This window comes from Mirounga leonina, unplaced genomic scaffold, assembly GCF_011800145.1.
Source record: "Mirounga leonina isolate KUSES-001 unplaced genomic scaffold, KU_Mleo_1.0 Mir_174, whole genome shotgun sequence".
In the NCBI taxonomy this organism is placed as follows: domain Eukaryota; kingdom Metazoa; phylum Chordata; class Mammalia; order Carnivora; family Phocidae; genus Mirounga; species Mirounga leonina.
The window spans coordinates 22,902,431-22,924,638 of record NW_023270451.1 but is presented as its reverse complement, the minus strand read 5'-3'; the positions used below and the strand labels follow the sequence as shown (position 1 = coordinate 22,924,638).

The following is a 22,208-nucleotide window of genomic DNA, read 5'->3' as shown; positions in this document are numbered from 1 at the left end:
CCTTGATCCAATCTGTAAAAGAGTAGTTTGCTAATTAATAATTACAAAATATGGGAGATATTTAAGGCATTGTTTTGAAGCACTTGGCATTTGTTGCTTTCAAGCACCATTTGCTCACAAGCTGCTAATTATAATTTTAATTCATTTATTAATCTAAGTCTAACAGAATCTCTAGTAATGCTTTATTATTCATTACTAATGTTATTGTAATTACTTAAAAATTATATAAATGTATTTATGTTCAAATAACATAGTCCAGAATTTTTGAAGCAATTAAACTTCATTTGCTGGTATAGGCTTTGTGTTAGTTTTCAATTTACTCCAAAAGATTTAACAGACAACCTCTAAGTTCTTACTCTCAACTGTACAGTGAAGGATTGAACTGTTATGGAAGAAGTAACTAAATAAAACATTCTTACAAATATGTTAAAAGCCTGTCAATGATTTCTTTTTACTAAGTTGCAAAGTTTTTATCTGTCTTAAATGCATACTCATCAGATAAAATTATTTGTTTAAGCTTTCTAATGCAACAGGACATCTTTCCACTTTAATTAAAACCCTTACATGCCCACAACTGTCATCACTTACTTTTGTTTCTCAAACTGTCCATGTTAATTTCAGTGATAAAATAGTAAGTAACAGTAATTATTATAATGGATGATGTGATATAAGTTAAACACAACTTATATCAATCCATGGTTGCTTTTCAAATGGTGCTATTTTTTTTTCCTATAAGTAGTTTTATAGACCTCACTGATCTTCCAATCTTCCTCTTAAACCTCTGACAAATCTTCTTAGAAGTCACCCTGAGACCCTTCTTTCACTTTTCTCTGGGTTTCCCTTGGGATTCCCACCTAAATTCTGTCTCTTTCCCCCTTTTATTTGCCTTTTATTTCAACTGTTGCCATAGAATCAACTGTAGCAATGATCTCCAATCAATAGCTGTCTGATTTCTCAGAAGTAGCTCAGTGCAGTAGCTCAGTGTGTCTCTGTGCTATTTATTTATATATGTAAACCAGCATAATCCCAATTTTAAATATTCAAATGCTTTATTAATTGATGCATATGTTTTTTTGCTGAGGTTTGTATTTCTTTGCATAGGATTTTGTTATTCTCAATAAACATGATCTGTTAAATGACAAATAACATAAATTCACAGAAATAAATGTTCTTTATACTCTGGTTCTAGATGACAGGTTGATCCCATGTGCAAACCTCTATCTTCCACAGTGAATATCTAGAAATAACAGAAAAGATGTGTGATCTAAAAATCTACTACCACAGAGGAAAACATGAATGGGTAACCTTAGAGGAACCCTAGAAAGATTTTAATAGAACATATAGAATTAAATATGAGGATAAAAACTACTAAAACATAAATAAGCTACTACACAAGCTACTAAAAAAAGTGTTGCTCTGGAGCCTGGTGGTTCCAGACAAAATGGAAGAAACACATTTCATTTTAGTCTTTCCACTAATCACAGTAAAAAATCTTAGAAAACTAATGAAGGACACAGAAAAATCTGGAAGGTGGAGAAAATAAGGTAGAATGGCTAGGGACCTTGGGACTTGAGGAACAACCTGACAGTAAGTTCCCTGAGTTTTTTCTTGCCTCATAAATATCCACAGCCTGAATGCTAGACAAGCCCATAATCTAGAAACACCAAGAGTCACAGACAGAAAATAGCACCAAGAAAAGTCTGCTTTCTCTAGCCAGAGGATCAGGAAAAGGGTGGTCCAACAAGACAGAAACACTTTAACCATACATCCCTGTTCCTGAGGTAAACACCAGGAAAAACACTACATGCTTCTCCCACCATAGTGGACACTACAGTCCAGAACCAGTGGGCAGAGCTCTGTTTTTTGCCCTTCCCTCTGTAATAAGGAGGAGGTGCCTCTCTCCAAAGAACCTGTGGGCAGAACTCTGACTTCCACATGCCCTTTTCAGCAATAGGTAGTGCTCTTCCCTGCAGAGTCTTAAGGAAAGCATTAGTGAACTTTAAGATAAGTCAACAAAAATTATTCAAACAAAAAAAGAAGAAGAAGAAGAAGAAAGAAAGAAAAGAAAAAAAGAAAGAAAGAAAGAAAGAAAGAAAGAAAGAAAAGAATTTTTTAAAATAAATTGAGCCCTAGGGACCTATGGGATAATAACAAGAAATCTAACATTCATGCCATCAAAGTCCCAGGAGGAAAGCAAAAAGAATACAGGGCTGAAAAAAATATTTAGAGAAATAATGGCTAAACACTTCCCAAGCTTGATGAAAGATATAAACCTACAGATTCAAAAAGCTGAGTGGACCACAAACAAAATAAACCCAAAAAAATCCATACCTAAATATATCATAGTCCAAATTCTGAAAACTGAAGATAAGAGAAAAACTTTTAAAAACAGTTAGAGGAAAAAAAAAAACAACAACAATATATTACCAACAGGGGACTAATGATTCAAAAACTAGCTGATTACTAATTAGAAATCATACATATGGTATGATTCCACTTTTATACCAATTTTGCAATGACGATTTTAGAAAAAGAAGGAAAACCAGCAGGTTAGGGAAAGGAAGGGTGACAGAAGGGAGGTATTGATATAAAAGGACAACATGAAGGAACCTAGCAGCAGTGTGTTGGAACTCTTCAACTTGACTATGGTGATGGACACATGAACACATAGAGGTGATAAAATTGTGTAGTTCTTACACACCCACCCAAATGAGTACAAGTAAAACTGGGAAAATCTGAATAAAATCAATGGATTTTCTCAATGTCACTATCTTGGTGGTGATATTCTACTATAATTTTTCAAAATGTTATCATTGAGGGTAACTGGGCAATGTGTGCGAGGGCGCTCTCTGTATGGCTTCTTACCACTGCATGTGAACCTACAATTATTTCAATAAAAATTTCACTTAAAAGTCTCTGTGCTATGTGGCTAAAGCAGGGCTTAGAGGAAAATGTTTAGGACCTCTAGCCACCTCCTAATCCCTGGAACCTGTGAATGCATTATCTTACTTGGTCAAAGGGACCCTACCGATGTGATTAAGGTTAAAGACCTTGAGATGGGGAGATTATCCTGGGTTACCCAGGTTATCTCAGTCTAACCATATGAACCATAAAACAGTGAGAACCTTCCCTGGTTACAGTCACAGATATGCAACAACAGAGAAAGGAAAGAGAAATGCCAAGTTGCTGGCTTTGAAGATGAAAGGAGAGCCACAAGCCAAGGAATGCTGGTGGCCTCTCAAAGGAAAAAGACTCTCCCCTAGACCTTCCAGAAAGGAATGAAGTCCTGCCTACACCATGATTTCAACCCAGGCCTCTGACATACAGAACTATAAAACAATAAATCTTTTGTTGCTTTAAGATGCTACAATCATGGTGATTTGTTACGGCAGTGATAAGAAACGAATACAAATAGTCATTACAGAAATGCAAATTAAAACCATGACCATCTACACACCTATCAGAATAGCTAAAATAAAAATTACTGACAATAGCAAACACTGGAGAGGATGCAGAGAGACTGGATCTCTCATGAATTGCTAATGGAAATGTCAAATGGTACAGCTACTCTAGGAAACAGTTTGAAAGTTTCTCAAAAACCTAAACATGTAATTATCACATGATCCAGCAATTGCACTCCTGGACATCTATCTTAAAGAAATGAAAACCTGTGTTCACACAAAAATCTATAAAGTAATATTCATTGAAGGTTTATTGGTAATAGTGCTAAGTTGGAAATAATCCATATGTCCTTCAATGGATGAATAAATAAGCCGTGGTACATCCATACTATGGAATAATTCTCAGAATTAGTAGAAACAAAATACAACTTGACGCATGCAAGAGCATTATTCTGAGTGGAGAAAAACAGTCCATCTCAAGGGGTTAAATCCCGTATGACTCCATTTGCATAACATTCTCAAAGTGACAAACTCTAGTGATGGAAAACGGATCAGTGATAGCCAGGGATTAGGGTTGCAGAAAATATGTGATCATTAAGGGATAACATGAGAGACTTTATTTGTGATGATGAAACAGTTCTGTATTCTGATTGTGATGATAGTTATTGAATCTATGTGATGAAATTTCATAGAACTAACCCCCTCCCCAAATATCCAGTATATAGCAGCAGCTTTCATAGTAGCCAAAAAGTGGAAACAACCCAAATAGCCATCAACTGATGAATGGATACACAAAATGTGGTATATGAATACAATGGAATGTTATTTGGCAATAAAAAGGAATGAAGTACTGATATGTGCTATAACATGGAAGAAAACATTAGGCAAATCTATACAGACAGAAGGTAAATTAGTGATTGCCTAGGACTGGAGGGAGGAGAAACAAGAGTGACTGCTAATGGAAGGCAGCTATGCTCACCACTATACCACCAACGCCGGCTTGAGTGACTGCTAATGGATACGGTTTCCCTTTTTGGAGGTAATGAAATGTCCTAAAATTAGATTCTGTTGATGGTTGCACAACTCTCTGAATATGGTAAAAATCATTGAATTGAAAACTTTAAATGGGCAAAATTTACGGTAAATGAATTGTATGGCATATGGTATATGAATCATATCTCAATAAAGCTTTTCTTTTTTTCTTAAAGGAGTGCCTGCAAAAACTGGTAAAATCTGAATGAGGTCCGTACCCGAGTTCATAGTATTGTAGCAACATGAGTTGCTTGGCTCTGACAATATATTGTACTGGGTGCAGGGAATACAGGGATTCCCTGTATTCTTTTGCAACAGCCTGTGAGGCTGAAACTGTTTCAAATAATTTTAAGAAAAGGATGCTGCTCCTTGCACACAGATGAAAGAAATCTGAAGTAGGAGGGAGCCCTGGGGCAGTGACAGCAAGATAACAGGGTGGCTCCAGTGGGAGTAGCCAAGTAGGTCAAGCACTCCATGCTTCTCTGTGTGTAGAGCCACAAGCAAGAGTGGCGCCCGCCTTCAGCCCGCAACAATGCATGTAGGGGCCTCTATTGAAAAGGCAGGACTAGGACCTTAGAGTAATGGTCACAGTCAGGACGAGTGAGCAGTGCCCATCTCAGAGACTGGCTACAGGTACACGGAATCAGGAGTCTCATCTGCCACAACCCCACCCCCCCTCCCAAAGTGACTGGAGGGGTCTGCCAGTCCACTGCCAGGATTCCTGAAGTGATCCTCCTGGAGGATTAATCCAGTAGCCTGGAGTAAACTGATAGACCTTTCCCATGGTGGCCTAATAGGGCGTCACAAACATAAGATACACATAGGACCATCTATCCGTTGAGCGAAGCCAGCATCACAGAAGACAGATACAAAGCATGGAAGAATGCACACAAAAGAGTTAATAGAGCACACAGCACTAGAAACACCATCATCGCTTCATTTAATACATACATTTGGTCGCTCCAATATGTCCCGGGCACTTTTTTAACTTCTGGAAATACTACGGTAAACATTACTGCAGGCAAGGTGGCTACCATCAGGGACATTCCCATTTGCTGATGGAGAAAAAAGAAACCAAATAAAATATCAAAGAGCAAAAGCAGAGTAAGTAAAGGGTGGGGGAGAAAGAAAGCAAATGTGTGTGTGAGGGCATTGCATGCCGTTTTGGCTAAGGTAGTCAGGGAATATCTCCCTGATGAAGAGGTAACCTTTGAGCACAGATCTGAATAACGTGTGCGAGCAAGCCTTATCACATCCAGGGGAGAAGGGGGCGAGCAGGGAGGAGAAACAGGTATAGGTATTGGGAGGGTTTGAAATGCTGACAACAGCAAGGAGACCAAAATGTCTGGAGCAGAATGGGCAAGGTGGGGAGAGTTCAGAGATCCACAAGAGTCTGATCATCTAGGACATTCCAGGTCATTATAAGAACTAGTGATTTTATTCAAAGCTTAATTAATACTCTGTACCGAAAGATGCAAGAGAGTATTTTAAACAGCAATTCTTTAAAAAGAATCAACTAGTAGTCATGTAAATTAAAGGCTTCGCCTTTGAAATGAATCATTCAATAGACGAGTAGAATAGCAGATAGGGCACAAAAAAGGAGCAAATTAGTAAGCTGGAGGAAAAAATCCAAATATTTTTTCTTCCCCAGAATATAGGACAAACATACAATTAAAAGATGCAAAGTAAGACAAGGAAGATAGAGACTCAAAATCCCCATCCAGAAGATTCAAATTTTATCTAATACAAGTGTTAGGAGATACTATTAGAAAGTCCTTATAGGAAAAATGGAAAAGAGATGATATTCAAAACAATATAAATGTAAATATATACTTGAATAATTTCATTAATAGTCTTCAATATATAAGAAATAGCAAATTCTGCACATAATAAAGATATAAATACTTACCAAATATCCATGGATCATTACAAAATTTGACCATATACAACACAACAAGATACATAGTTAAAGGATCAAAAAAAAGTCTCAAAATGGAAGCAAGGCAAATTCTGCCCAAGAAATAAAATTTGAGGCCAATCTCCCTTAAGAACATAGAGGTAGATTCCTAAATAAATATTGGCTAATCAAATCTGACAGTGTGTTTAAACCAACAAAAAAACCCCAACCATGGGGGCGCCTGGGTGGCTCAGTCTTTAAGTGTCTGCTTTTGGCTCAGGTCATGATCTCAGGGTCCTGGGAAGCCTGCTTCTCCCTCTCCCACTCCCCCAGCTTGTGTTCCCTCTCTCGCTGTGTCTCTCACTGTCAAATAAATAAATAAAATCTTTTTTTTTTGCAGCCAGTCATGGTGCTATCTTGAGGATAGGTACCCAATTACCTGATTTATTTTTTTATTAACATATAATGTATTATTTGTTTCAGGGGTACAGGTCTGTGATTCATCAGCCTTATACAATTCACAGAGCTCACCATAGCACATACCCTCCCCAGTGTCCATCACCCAGCCACCCTATCCCTCCCACCCCCCTCCACTCTAGCAACCCTCAGTTTGCTTCCTGAGATTAAGAGTCCCTTATTGTTTGTCTCCCTCTCTGGTTTCAGCTTATTTCATTTTTCCTTCCCTTCCCCTATGATCCTCTGTCTTGTTTCTCAAATTCCTCATATCAGTGAGATCATATGATAATTGTCTTTCTCTGATTGACTTATTTCGCTTAGCATAATACCCTCTAGTTCCATCCACGTTGTTGCAAATGGCAAGATTTCAGTTGTTGATGGCTGCATAATATTCCGTTGTATATATACCACATCTTCTTTATCCATTCAACTGTGGATGGACATCTAGGCCCTTTCCATAGTTTGGCTATTGTGGACATTGCTGCCCCTTCGGATCACTAAATAAAATCTTTTTTTTTTTTTTAAAGATTTTATTTATTTATTTGAGCCAGAGAGAATGAGAGAGAGAGAGAGAGAGAGAGCACATGAGAGGGGGTAGGGTCAGAGGGAGAAGCAGGCTCCCTGCCGAGCAGGGAGCCCGATGCGGGACTCGATCCCGGGACTCCAGGATCATGACCTGAGCTGAAGGCAGTCGCTTAACCAACTGAGCCACCCAGGCGCCCCACTAAATAAAATCTTAAAAAAAAAACAAAACAAACCCAATCCTGACCTGGTAGAGTTTATCTTCGTATTTTAATTGGTCTCTGTTTTTAAAAAACATATATGTAATTTTCCACTTTAACAGGTTAAAGTTGAAACAATATAATTATGTCAAATGATATAAGTAAAACTTTGAGTAGATTTCAATATTGGTGTATAACTTACTTTTTATTTTTTCAGATACAAAAGATCTAAGGAGAGACTCCCAGGACACACCATTAAGTGAAAGGGGGAAGGACAGGGAAAGGGAAGAAGTCAAACATGGATGTGATTTCATGTGAAGTCCCGGTCTCAGCCTGCTTGGCTTTTCATAGAATGGTCAAGCTATAAGTTTTCAGTGATTCAGAAATCATTTTCTTCAGTATTTAGGTGACTGATATCAGTCTTCACTTATCCCTTCTCCAATGCTATTCCTTTCTTTATGTAGAGCTGTGTTTCTGACCTATATCCTTTTCTTTTCTCTGAAGAACTTATTTTAACATCTCTTGCATAGCAGATTTACCAACAGGGGAGAAAAAAATCCCTCGGTTTTTGTTTATCAGAGAAAGTCCTTATTTCTCCCTCCCCTTTGTTACTTTTTTTAAGTTTATTTATGTAAGTAATCTCTAAACCCAACAACCCAACGTGGGGCTCGAACTCACAACCCCTAGATCACAAGTTGCATGCTCTTCCAACTGAGCCAGTCAAACACCCCTCTCCTTCACTTTTAAAGATCAATTTTATAGGGTACAGAATTCTAGGTTGGTTGGGTGTGGAGGTGGGGAAGGTTCCCTTCTACACTTTAAATATTTTACTTCACTCTCTTCTTGCCTGCTGGTTTCTGAAAAGTCTAATGTAATTCTGTAATTTTTTTTAAAAAAAAAATATTTATTTATTTATTTATTTATTTATTTGAGAGAGAGCCCTCAGTAGCTGTTTGGGTGTTGAGTTTGTTAAGTTTTTTATAGATTTTGGATACTAACCCTTTGTCAGATATGTCATTTGCAGATAACTTCTCCTATTTCAAAGGTTGCCTTTTAGTTTCATTGATTGTTTCTTCACTGTGCAGAATGTTTTTATCCTGATGAATTCCCAATAATTTACTTTTGGTTTTGTTTCCCTTGCCTCAGGAGAGGTATCTAGTAAGAAGTTTCTATGGCCGATGTTGAAGAGGTTACTTGCTGCCTGTGTTCTCTTCTAGGATTTTGATGGTTTCCCGTCTCACATTTAGGTCTTTCATCCATTTTGAATTTATTTTTGTGTATGGTGTAAGAAAGTGGTCCAGTTTCATTCTTTTGCATGTACTGTCCAGTTTTCCCAACATCATTTGCTGAAGAGACTGTCTTTTTTCTGTTGGATATTTTTTCCTGCTTTGTCAAAGATTAGTTGACCATAGAGTTGTGGGTCCATTTCTGCGTTTTCTGTTCTGTTCCATTGATCTTATGTGTCTGGTTTTGTGCCAGTACCATACTGTCTTGATGATCACAGCTTTGTAATAGAGCTGGAAGTCCGGAATTGTGATGCCGCCAGCTTTGGTTTTCTTTTTCAAGATTGCTTTGGCCACTTGAGGTCTTTTGTGCTTTCATACAAATTTTAGGATTGTTTGTTCTAGCTCTGTGAAAAATAGATGGCCTATCAAAATACCACTGACTATGGGGGGTATAGCTCAGTGGTAGAGCATTTGACTGCAAAATACCACTGACTATGTGGTTCTTAACATCCTGGACTTGTGGCTTCCAACACCCTGGGGCTGACAGACCAAAAGCCAGCCCTGTCCTCTTCAACCTCTGCCCTGGGTAACCAGTAGCTTCATTATAATATATTTATATTGTGCTTTTGACCTTCCCCCATCCCCCATGCCTCACCCTACACCCACAAGGGAAGATGGCCATGACAGGTCCGGCAAGAATGTGGCAGGGCCAAAAACTCCCCCTCGCAACCAGTACGAGGAATCCCTCAGATGATTGGAAACAACACCAGTTGGAGCCGACCCCTAGCTATGACCCATAACCTATGCAAACATGAAAAGAAAAGACACCCCTAACCCTATCCCCAGTGCAGTTGCCACCTCGGCCTGCCTGCTCTCCCAGCTTGAGAGTGCATAGTCCTTAATCAACTGCTTTGTGTCTGTCACCTTCCTTCTGGCTGTCTTTACTAGATCCTGGACCCCACATAAATCTTTCGTGGGGAATCCAAGAACTGAGACCTCAAGTCACACAATGCAGAGTCTTCCACCAATAACAATTATTGCTTCAAATATTGTTTCTGTTCCTTTCTCTTTTCCTCCAGTATTCCCACTTTGCATCTATTAGGCCCTTTATAGTTGTCCCACAGTTCTTGGATATTCTGTTTTGTTTTTTCAGTCTTTTTTCTTTTTGCTTTCCAGTTTTGGAAGTCTCTATGGTCATATCCTCAAGCTTGGAGATTTTTTCCTCACTGTGTCCAGTCCACTAATGAGTCCACCAGAAGTATTTCTCATTTCTGTTACAATGTTTTTGATCTTTAGTATTTCTTTTTGATTCTTTCTCGGATTCCCATCTTTCTGCTTACATTATCCACTGTTCTTGCATCCTGTCTACTTTTTCCATTTGCACCCTTAACATATTGATCATAGTTGTTTTAAATTTCTGGTCTGATCACTCTAACATCCTTGCCATGTCTGGTGCTTGTTTAGTCTCTTTAAAATGTGTTTTTTGGAGTACCTGGGTGGCTCAGTCAGTTGGGCGTCTGCCTTCGGCTCAGGTCATGATCCTGGGGTCCTGTGATCGAGCCCCGCATTGGGCTCCCTGCTCAGTGGGGAGTCTGCTGCTCCCTCTCCCTCTGACCCTCCCCACCCCCGCTCATGCTCTCTCTCTTTCAAATGAATAAATAAAAAATCTTTTAAAAAATTTTAAAAAAATTTTAAATGTGGTTGTCTTTCAGTATGTCTTGTAAATTTTGGCCTGATAGCCAGCTATGATATACTGAACAAAAGGCTGTTGTGAAAAGGCCTTTCATAAGGTTGTTGTAAAGTGTGGGAGGAGAGGACATATGCTATAGCATTATAATTAGGTGGCAGTCTTTTAGTAAGCCAGTGTCCCCGGACTATGAACTTCAGTGCTTCTTAGTTCAGTGCTTCTTTTGCCTCTTAGGTGAGACAGCGTGGCTGAAGGGGGCTGGAGCTGGATACTTCCCTTCCTCCAAGTAGCGTAGGCTCTGATAAAACCCCAGCAAGGTAAACTCTGGTAAAATAGTTTCTCCTGAGGGGGCAGGCTTTGTTAAGAAGAAAAGAATGCAATGGCATATTTTAAAATGGTTACTTTTCTCCTCTCTCTGCCTGAAGCACAGGGGACATTCCTTTGATAGTTATGGCAAGAAACTGGTTGAGACCCTACCAAGGAAATTCACAAAAGTGTGGGGAAGTCCTCCACCCCTACCCCGGAATGGATCCTCCTGAAGTTTTTAACACCCGAACTAGTCCAAATGGAGCCTACATCAATTCACTAATTATAGTTCAGGTTTTCCTACCACAACACTGGTTCCAAAAGAGGTATTCCCTCACCGATTTCTGTTCCAGTAAGTTGTAAATCTCTGTATCCCTCTGCTTGTCTCTCCAACTTGGGAGGTAGTGGTTTACCTGGTGATCTCACTTCTGTGATAGATCTAAACAGAGTTGTTTATTTTTCAGTTTGTTCAGCTTTTTACTTGTTGTAAGGATGGAATGGTGATTTCTAAGCTTCTTTAACTTGAAAAAAGGTACCTACCAAAAACCTAAGCCATATTCAACGATAGAACTTTAGAAACACTTTAGTTAAAGTCATTTCCTCCCTCTTCACTATTATTCACTGTATCTTGGAGGCTTTACAATTTATAAATACTAGAAAAGGTGAAACAAAACTCTTTCTTTGCAGAAAATATTGTTTTCTACTAGAAAATCCAGAGCAATAAACTAACAAACTTTTAGAATTACAAAGAAAGTTTAGTTAGGCATAAAATACAAGATTAATTTTTAAAATATTTCCATATGTCAGTAAAAATAAAGTAGAAAATACGATCTTTTAAAAGACTCTTTCACATAAGCAACAAAATCATAAAGTATTTGAAATAAAGTTGATTTAAAATTTGTATAAGACCTTTGTGGAGAAACTATGAAACTTTATTGAAAAACATAAAAGAAAACTTGAATATATTAAAAAGAATTCAACATTTTATTAGAAGTATTAGGCAATGAAAGGGATAGAAAAAACAAAGTATAAGTGGTGGAAAGGAAGATTTAAAATTGGTCTTTTTTTCAGTCAATAATATTGATTGCTCAGAAAATTAAAGTGAATCCAAGAAATTGGCAAGACACTTTCTTGGCTTTTCAGCAAGGGAGGATAGAAGTATGATCTACATGCAAAAATTAATATCCTCCCTATATCCACTTAGTAACTAATCAAAAAATATGTTGGAAAAAATTGAATTCCTATTTGTAGTAGGTTGAATCATGTCCCCCTAAAATTCATGTCAATCTGGAACCTCAGAATATGGCTTTATTTGGAAATTGATTTTTGTAGATGTAATTAGTTACGGCTCTCGAGATGAGATCATCCTGAACTTAGGATAGGTCCTACATCTAATGACTGATGTCTTTATAAGAGAAGGGAGAGGGAGATTTTGAAGACACAGGGAAGAAGGTTGCATGAAAACAGAGGCAGAGATTGAAATTAGGCTGCCACAAACCAAGGAACGCCAGGGCCCAGCAGTAAAGAAGCAAGGAAGAATCCTCTCCTCAAGCCTTTGGAAGAAGTGTGGTACTGCCCGCAGTTTGATTTCAAACTTCAAGGCTCCAGAACATTGAGAGAATAAATTGCTGTTGTCTTAAGCCACCAAATTTGTGGTAATTTTTTTATGATAGTCCTAGGAATCTAGTACAATTCATGATACCACACACACACACACACACACACACACACACACACACACAAACCCTATAAATTCCCTAGGAATAATTCCAATTATAAATGTATACAATCTTCATGAAAAAAATCATGTGTTTTTACAGAAAAGCAAAAAGAAGACTTAAATAAATGGGTAAATACCAAGTTCATGGATGGGATGATTCACCATTTTAACGATATCAATTCTTCAAAAATTAATCTATAAATTCAGTATGCCCCATATCTGAGATCAATAGGATTTTTTCATAAACTTTTACATGTTAATTATAAAGTTTTATGGAAGTGTAAAATTTTAAGAATAACCAAGATATTTTTGTTTTAAAGAAAAATAACTGGGCTGGAGAAATAAAATTTGTTCAATCTAATATGTAATTATATTATAGATTTATAGTGATTAAAATAGTGTTATTGGCACACTAAAAAACTATATCAATATAAAAAAAATAAAGATTCCAGAAGCAGACCCATGAATGTATAAGAAAGACAAATTCCAGAAGTATTGCAAATAACAAATGAATATCCAAAAAGGTATTTAGCCTCACAAAGTTTCTTAAAAATACAAATAAAAAGGAAAATGAGATAATTTAATATTTGTGCTTCATAATTATTAATGAAACATTAAAAGAACTTAAAAATCGCCTATTTGTAATTTTTTTGATATGTGAGCTATTTAAGCACTTGGAAAATTTTTGTTGGTTATATTAAATAATGTAGAACGTTAAAGGGAAATAAAATATATTAGTTTTATGAACACAGGTTGAAATTAAAAATTTAAATAATTTTATAAATTGGTTTTAATATTAACAAGGACCTCTTAGAAGTGACTGTTAAAATTTTCTATGAACAGATATTTGTAAGCACTATCTTAAATATAATAAATAGGTTTCATAATCTGTAACTTTAATGAACTTTTACATTTTAAAACCAAAAATAACCTCTGGAGAGTTTTCTGTAGCAAAAAAAGCCATCTTCAAGGTACCAAAAAAAAAAAAAATTAGTTGACAATATTGTTTAGTAAACACATATTCATACAATAATACCATATGTTTCTATAGGTACAAATAATAGCCAAAGAAAAGAATACATATGAAACTAAGAATAGTGTTTTCCCTCAGAAAAAGGTCAGGGAGATTTTATCAGTAACTGTTGAATATTTTGCAATGCAAAAGCATTCATGTATTGCTTATGTAAGTAAAAACAAAGAAAATTTTTTGTCAGGTCATGTGTACCCATTTTGGGTTCGATAATCAGCATCAATACACTTCTGACCCTCTATGTTGTCTCAAAATAAGTCTGTGTAAGACAAAGTTATTCTTATTCCTTTTATAGCAACATAAAGCCACTCTCCTAGCAGTAACATTTCCAACCACCTTCCTACTTGAGGAGCTTTATATAATGGGTAAAACTAAGCAATACAAACAAGACTCAGAGTGTAATTTTGGTACTAATGCTGAGAATTTAGTTGTATTTGTCAATATTATCATGGCAAGGAAAAAACATCCTTTAATGGTTACAGAATATCAATGAGAGAAATAGAAAAGCTTACTCAAAAGGGGGCCCTGGGGTGGGGAGTTATCGACATACAAGACCTTATTTTCTAAGCATAGCCTGGAGAAAACACTTATTTCGGAGAGCTAAAGGTAGAATTCCTCTTGAGGGGCTAAGACTTCTGTTTGTTTGCTAGCAGAAGAACCGCAGCCAGGCTGGGTGTGAAATGATAGGCTTTGAGGCAAGGTCTGGAAGAGAAGGCAGAACAAAGGGAAGACTGAAATCCTTGGCATAAAGATTTCATCCTAGGGCAAAAATGGAAAGGTCCTAATATTGAAGCCGAACGTCCTTGGATCGAAGTCCTTTTAAAATTATCATCTATGATCCTGTCTTGAAGAGCAAATAGGCAAAATAAAGAGCTCAGATACAGAGGTTTTTGGAAGATGGGATGTTTAATTAAAATTGCTGTTACCTGTTAAAACCTTGTGCTTAGAAATTTTATTAGTTTGTAAAATTATGGGGTTTTAACATTTATTTATTATTATTTTTTCTTAAGAAACAGATCAGGAGTGCATATTGTCTTCCCTGGCTGAGGCTTTAGTAATATCTGAAAGGATTACAAAACTCCTCAATAAAATTGTATGTAAAAATTTGCCCAGCACAGGAGACCGTTCCACCCTGACCTGGAACCTAGAGCAAGGAGCTGAAAGATCTACCAGATTTTCTTTGCTCCTACATGTTAGTTCTTAGAAGAGCAAGACCCAGGCTGTAGAGGTGAGACACTGACCCCTGGGTCCAGAACCACCCCTCCCTATCCCAGGTGAGCAGTGACTCCCTCCAGTTCCAAAGGGCAGTCTCTAGGAATGATGGCAATAAAGATCATTTCTGTTCCTACATAGTCAGAATGTTAGGTACAATTAATCAATGAAAGGCCAGTTGGAATTATTTACAGAGAAACATCCTTCAGGGCTTCCCTGGGACAATAAGAAACACAAAGAATGTTGCTTTTGCCCTTGGAAACCCAAGAGGGAGAAAGACGTGCTGGAGAAATGGCTTGATGGGCCAGCAAAATGGCAGAACAGCTGGGCTCAAGGAGAAATAAGGACCAGAGAGAAAAGCGCAGTGATGAAGATGACTGAGAGCTAGAACAAGGATAGGTAGAATAAGGTGAAGTAATAGTAACTTTTATACTGTTTATTTGGCTGTGTTGTGATGCCACTTTCCTCCATCCCCTACCTACTCAAATCTTCAGTGCCATATGCATTAATGGTCTTAGTGGTTCTTAGTTGATAATTAAAGGAAATGGAAAAGGAGCTGCATACCACAGGAGGGAGGGAAGAGAAGAGCCACACGGTACAAGACACAGAGCAGAGATGGAACTCCAAGTAAACAAGAAAGAAGGGTGACAGAAGCCCCTGAACGTCATGCCAAGGAATCTTTGAAGAGATTTAGTGTGCAGTTTATGTGAGATGGGGCTTGAGCAAGTGCAAAAAATATATTAAGGAGAAAGATAATCCCAAAGTTTGGTGGACCACCCAGGACTCCGTCATGTGGATTACATAATCATTGACACCAGATGTGGAGAAATAAAAAGCTCAAAGAATGGTTCTATGTATTCCTGCGAATTGTGAGATTCATCATCTACCTCTTTATCCCTCCATCCAGCCCACCCATCACTGATTTTATCTATCAACTTGCTCACCCCCAATTTTCCTCAATAACATTTTCTATTATGGTTTTTTTCAAAGTTTGAGAAATCCTTTTTTTCCCCTGGGTAGAACAGTGCAGTCTGTGGCCAGGCCAACTTAAATCTAAAACAAATGCATGCAAGCAGGAAAACTGGGTAGAGTGAGAAAAAAGTACTTTTTCTTGCTGTTTCCTTCTTTGGTGGCAGGAGGTGGAGTACCAGAGACTTAGGAGATTGCCTGAGTGAGTTTTTCTGTATCCCCTGCAGTGCCCCCGGGGACAACTGTGAATCCCAGGGAGCTCCATAGCTGCCCCTGGGCTTGAAGGAGATCAGCAGTCAGTACTCTTGGACAATCACCAGCCTGGTCTGAGAAGACGCTGCTGGCCCTCACACGCACAGTCCCCTTTTAGGTCTTCCTCCTGTGTGTTGCTCACTGTCCAGTTCTGTTCAATTTCCTCCACTAGGAATTTTCCATTATTCCACTGGCCCGCCTGGACATACTTCTATGATTTCTCGTGGCTTATGGACCTGTAGGCAGTGCCTCACATTACTAGAATTGGCTTCATTTTCCATTCTTAGAACTCTCAAGTAACTTTGATTTCTTCTCACAGAGAAGAGTCACAAGACTTTCTTTTAAGATTTATACATATATTAGTGTCAAAGAATGTAAAAAAGTTTATTAGAAATGAAACAGAAGTTTACCAAGAATACAGAGGACTTAAGTTAGTAACCCTTCACTCCATCTCTGTAATTAATCATACTTCATGTAAACAACCATTATGTTTTTAAGTCATAAAATGTTAAGTCAACATATATGATATCCACTCTCTATGTCTGAAATGAGAAATCGGCCTGCCCCTAACTCCCATGCCAAAAGCGAGCTCATCTTTCCCCTAAGGCACCCAGGCAAATTCAAATTCCACAGCTTCTGTGAAATATAAAATAATGAAAAGAAAATGTACAGGCTTAAAAAGAAATAATGATAATAATAATAAAACACTGCTTGCAGGGATAGTAGATGAAAGGCAGAAAATGAAATAGGTCTCCAAAGTAATTCCTTAAGACTCTCATGTCTATCCTCCTAAAATAATACATATCAAATAAAATCTAAATTCCTCCTGCTTGTCTGTGCTGTACACACATAGTTCATTAGCAAAGATAGGGGTCCTGGAAATGGGGCCATGAATGGACTGAGCATTTTCCTGGCCTAGATATCATTGCCCCTACCGAGGTAGTTCTTGGCCTCTCCCACTGCCCATCACTGTCCCTTCACTGACCCCAGCAAATGATGCCTTCAGCTTCCACTTGTTAACACGCTGTCTTGTCTTCCCGAGGTGCAGTCAGGTTCATGGTGTCCCTGACAATGTCAAGGACTAGCCCCAGAGTCTGAGAGTTGGCTAATCTTTACTCTGTTCCTCAGATGTTTCCTTGAATGGGCTTTGAGTCTCCCGTCTAAAACTGAAATCTGCTGTGATACTCTTCTTTTGTTTTCTGTGGCAGGCCCAGTTCTATCCCTAGCACTGCTTTTGTCAGCCTGGATGAGTCAAAGCTGTTCACCAGAACAAAGAATAAATGGCAGGAAAGGGTACTCAAAGGAAGAAATAATGCTTTTTTTTTCAGAAAACTCGCCCACTTGAAGAAATTAGCTGAATAGTTTTTTGCTAGTTCTTACTAGGTAAGTGTATATGGTCACCCTCAGAACTTAGAACTACTACTCTAAATTTATATATATGCTATTTCAGTGAAAAGCCACTTTATAAAGAATCAGCACTGTGAAAAATGAAATTAAATAGTATGTATGAGTGAGAGGCAACAGCTTTTAAGAAGAAGTAAGACATTAAAACAAGGTAAAAAAATCTTCAAAAGTGGAGTGAGAGAATGAGCTAAAAAGATAAGAGGTGGTAGTGGTAAAAATGAAATCTTAAAGTTGAAATTTTGGAGGTATTGTCATTATTGTTAATGGCAAAGTCTTAAAACATAACCATAGGAGTGGGTGGCAGAATAGGGTAGAGACAAGGCCATTGGAGAAAAGGTCATGGAACTCAGAAGTTGGGTCCGGAAAAGTTACAGATGTGGATGTTAAGATCACCAAGAATTAAATACAGGTAGTATAAAAGGGAGTGATTGCGAGCCAGGACCTAGAACCTTCTAGGACAGATGAGAAAGTGTCCTGGTTGGGGGTCAGAAGATAATGTGGAAAGTTGAAGAGAATACTTAGAGAAGACAGTGAGGATATAGGGGATTTTGTTAGGACTATGAGTTCCAGAGCACACAACAAAAGGGATTTGGAAGTTAGGGGGGAATAGGGAGATAGGAGAAAGTACTCAGCCAAATGGGAAGAGAGTCTGAAAGATAAAGATTGACTAGAGAGATTGGGCTTCACATAGGGACCACATAACATAGGGCTAAAGGGTCTGATGAGATTACATAGATATTGAAGGTAAGGCAGTGGGTGTCGAAGAAGAGAGAGGTCTTGCCAAAGCATGTTCTTGTAACTCCTGTTATAACTCTTGTAACAAGCTCTCTTGTAACTCCTGCTAGTGGAGGTATAGAAGTCAGGAGAAGGGCCATCTTATGCCAAGCAGAAATAACTTTGGAAATTTCTTTCCAATCCCCCTCTACCTTCATCTTCTACGTGGGTCCCAGGCCCAATAAAGGGATAACAAATACGTCTCATTTTCCATGGATAGGGAGTGACTGCCTGGAGCACCATGGTATGACCAACTTCAAAACCATGTCCAGATTCAGGAGAGCAGGCAAACAGCCACATCTATGCCAGTGTCCATTTTCCCTCGTTTAAGATAATTCCCTAAAGTTCAGTTCAGTTCCTAATTTTCCATCCCACTCCTCACTTTGTAACCCACCTGCTAGCTACTTAGACACCCATAAAGCTTTTAGGACTTTAACATACTACTTCACTTTGGCCTCCAACCTCCACCTTCCTGAAGGTGATCCACTCAGCCTGCTGCACTGTCTGCTAATAATCCCCAAGTCTTCATGTCCAGACAAGACCTCATTTCTGAGCACCAGAAACTTGTCTGCAAGTGTCTACGGGGCTTTGAGCATATCAGATGTGTTCTTCAAACCTCTCTGTCCTTGCCATCCTGTTGGTATACCCCCATTTGCCCATTTGAACAACCCAAGCCGTCTTCACCTCTCCCTTTCCCCCAGCTCATCATGAGTCCCCAGTGTCTATGCATCGGCCTCTGAAATTCCTTAAATGTGCTCCCTCTCCTCTCTCCCCACTGCCTCTACTTTGTTCACATCTGTCTCTTCTCTCAAACAGACTTGGGAAGTGCACTCTAGCTCCCCTTCCCACAGCCATCAGAGTGACCTTTGTAAAACAGAAATGTTTCTCCCTTCCTTAAAGGCTTCCTGGCTTTACATCACTCATGGGATAAAGATCAAAGTTCTTAATCCTTGACACACAACATTGCATATGTTTGTCCAGGTACCTCTCTCTTGCTAGACTGTGATGGCCACCAGGGCAGGAATGCCCACCTCTTTTATTTTGAATTCCCACTAGTGGCTTGGAGATGCAAAACGTACTCAATCAAGGTTAAGTGAAGTAATGCAAGCAGGTAGAGGAAAAGTATAAAGACAACCTAGTTTTAAAGACTCTCTCTCATGCCAGTTGACATGAGATCATTTTTTACTAGCTCTCACCACCAGATGGTTCATCTCTCTCACCATGAATAGCAGAGGCATGAATTTTTTTTATTTGACAATTAATAAAAGATATACCAAAGGTGGAAATAGGGTCTTGATATGAATTTTCTAGTATTGGATTCTGGCTTCACCATTTTCCAGTGTGCAAGATACTTAAACTCTATAACCCTATAACCTCTATACTAATAGTATCTGATTCAAATGGTTCTTATGGGGATTAAATGAAGCAGTGGGTATAAAGTGTGTGGAATAGGAAATATTCAGCAAAAAGTAGCTGTGGTTGATACTCTGAAAGAGGTTGCATGCATGGTTCATTCACAGATAACTGGAAGCATTATTGCTGTTAGGTAGACAAGAAACATGCATGCATTTCCTAGAATGGGGGAAATGTGTCTTTACTTTTTCCATAGAGTTCAGGCCATACAGAGTCAGCTTCTGAAGGAGACTGGGAGTTTTTGTCTCTGGTCTCCCTGACTTTTTTCTCCCCCAGTGTTTTCTACCCCTCTGTCCTCTCCCTCCATGGTCCTATTGCTCCTGGAAGAGAGGCAGCAAATCCTACAGCCCTCTGTAGGGATAGGCTTGGGTCTACTGGGGATAGGTGGGCTATCTTGTTGACTTTCAATATTATCTTAGAATTTGTCTATCCATATGTCATAGCAATACCTTGACCCCATTGAAAAACATCATTCCTTTTAAACTTGAGTTCCATTACTGGACCACAAATTACATTGTATTTTGTATTGGGGTGTTTTTGACCTTTCCAAAAAAAAAAAAAAAAAAAAAGTTCATATTGTTCAACCTAATTACTGAAGAATGATAATTTGTTAACTATAAATATGAAAATATGTGTGTACAACCTTTTTTCTGTTATTGCATTTTTTCATTTTTTAACATACTGGATTCTCAAAAAAATGACTTGGGTTGGGGGAGGGGGTCTCCTTTACTCTCTGAGAAGCCATAGAGTGGAGCCATCTATAAAGCAATTCTTTCTTTTACTGACAGTAATTATCTTTTATAACATCTCCTCGATGTATTTTTGTGTTAAAAGATCTGCCCTCTCTTAAAAGAGAGGAAAGGAGAGGGAAACAAATTAAAGGCATACGGAGGGATCATATAGTATATAAAATGACAATAATCATGAGCCACCTATTTCACAAATTACTGGGGACATTACACATGATAATACAGGCAAAGAACTTTAAAGAGTTAAAAGTACAATCATGAAAGGCAGTCCACTTACAGTGTACTCCAAAGACCATTTTCAATCTGTGAACTCTTTGTTTCTGGTCCATGGTGAGATAAATATGAAAATTTGAAAGCAAGCATTTAGAAACTGTTATAGAAATTTGACAAAGTAATTTTATGTCTGTTGAGTCAAATAATAAAAGATTTGGGCTTGTATTCTGTATGTCTGATTTTTTACTTCATTTCTAGTAATTATTTTCATTGTACTTCACAAAGGCAAAGAAAAACCTGTCCTTCACTATACATAGTTTGAGAAGCATTGATAAAAGGTATTATTATTTCTGAAATTTTGCTTAAGAACCATTAAATTTCTAATTATAAACTAGTTACATGTCATTATTTGAGAAACACTATTTCATACCAAGTGTAAAGAGTTGCCAGCATACAAACAAGTTCCAGAACAAGTTTGTTTTGTGTTGGGTAACTTGGTTATTTAAGAGTTAGAAACTATTTTTCCCACAAAATTACATAAACCTGGGGTTATGTTCTTGGTGTAGCCCAGAAATCCCAGTTATCTCAAAAGATTGTTAAGCTATACTATAAAATTTAATGAACAGATATATGCTATAGCTTTTAAAAACCAGTCTTTTCCATCCTCCTACAATGGAGAATATAGACTTCTGATTTCCAGATCAGAAAATACCTCTCTTTCCCATCTGCCTGTGCAAAATGGCGATTCCTAGCCCTAGCATGGTGGTGGGGATTGGGTAAGAATGGGGGCTACTTCTGCAGAAACTGTTTCAACAGCAACACTCAGAAGGAAGAAGAGTATGGAGCTCCAGTACTCTTCACACAGAGTGATGAGGAAATTGGGAGTTGGAGTTTGAGGCAACTCACTGGTTGTGTTAATAACGTTAAACTAAAGTTTCTCCAAGATTCTCTGAGATTGAGATGACGTTGGTTTTGCTGACCTTGAAAGCCCCGGTTCTTTACCACAAATGCTTCTGTGCCCTAAACTCTGGGGTGTTGTTCCCTTGGTGGCCCAACACCAAATTGGGACGAGGCTTCATCCTGAATTGAGATTTGTCCCTGCCAGAGGGACCCATGACACGAAGAAAGGTAAGCCTCCTGTTCTTTCGAAAGACAACTATTTATCTCTCTACCATTCAGCATAACCTAATATCCCTTAGATACACACAGGAGAGGGATCTTTTTTTTTTTTTTTTTTGGCGGTGGGCGGGGCAGATGAGAAACCAGAATCTGCTTTTACTTACTGATTGTTTATGAAACTGATGTTTGTTGAAAATTGGCAATTGTCATGGCTTCTGCCTACATGCTGTAGGATGGAAAACCCTGGAAATCAGTAGAAGCTTATTCCAGGCATACTCACTTGTTTGTCTCAATCTTAATGAATTTCCCTTTTACACTTCTTGTCTTTCCTTCTTTCTTTTCTTTTCTTTTCTTTTCTTTTCTTTTCTTTTCTTTTCTTTCTTTCTTTCTTCTTCATGTTATGGCTGTTAAAGTAAAAGAAAACAAAAATTTAAAAAAAGTTAGATCAAAATAGCGTCCACGTCTTGAGGTCTCCGGTGCAGATGAAGCATTACTAGGAACAGAATGTCTCTTTCCTTCCGTCTACACCCTGTCATAGGAAGGAGTTGATTCCAACATGAATTATTTACAAGAAAGAATCCTGAATCTCCTCCTGTAATGAAAAAGAGTCTTTCAAACTTTATCTA

The 22,208-nt window shown here is 38.1% G+C and overlaps 1 long non-coding RNA gene across 1 annotated transcript; it reads right to left on the bottom strand.

The window, feature by feature from the left end:
* Positions 1–1,067: 1,067 nt before the first annotated feature.
* LOC118020786 lies at positions 1,068–22,125 on the bottom strand. Its single transcript, XR_004682010.1, has 3 exons — positions 21,863–22,125; positions 5,385–5,488; positions 1,068–1,237 (listed from the first exon to the last, which is right to left on the bottom strand). It is a non-coding gene; the product is annotated as an uncharacterized LOC118020786 (long non-coding RNA).
* Between the last annotated feature and the right edge of the window lie 83 nt (positions 22,126–22,208).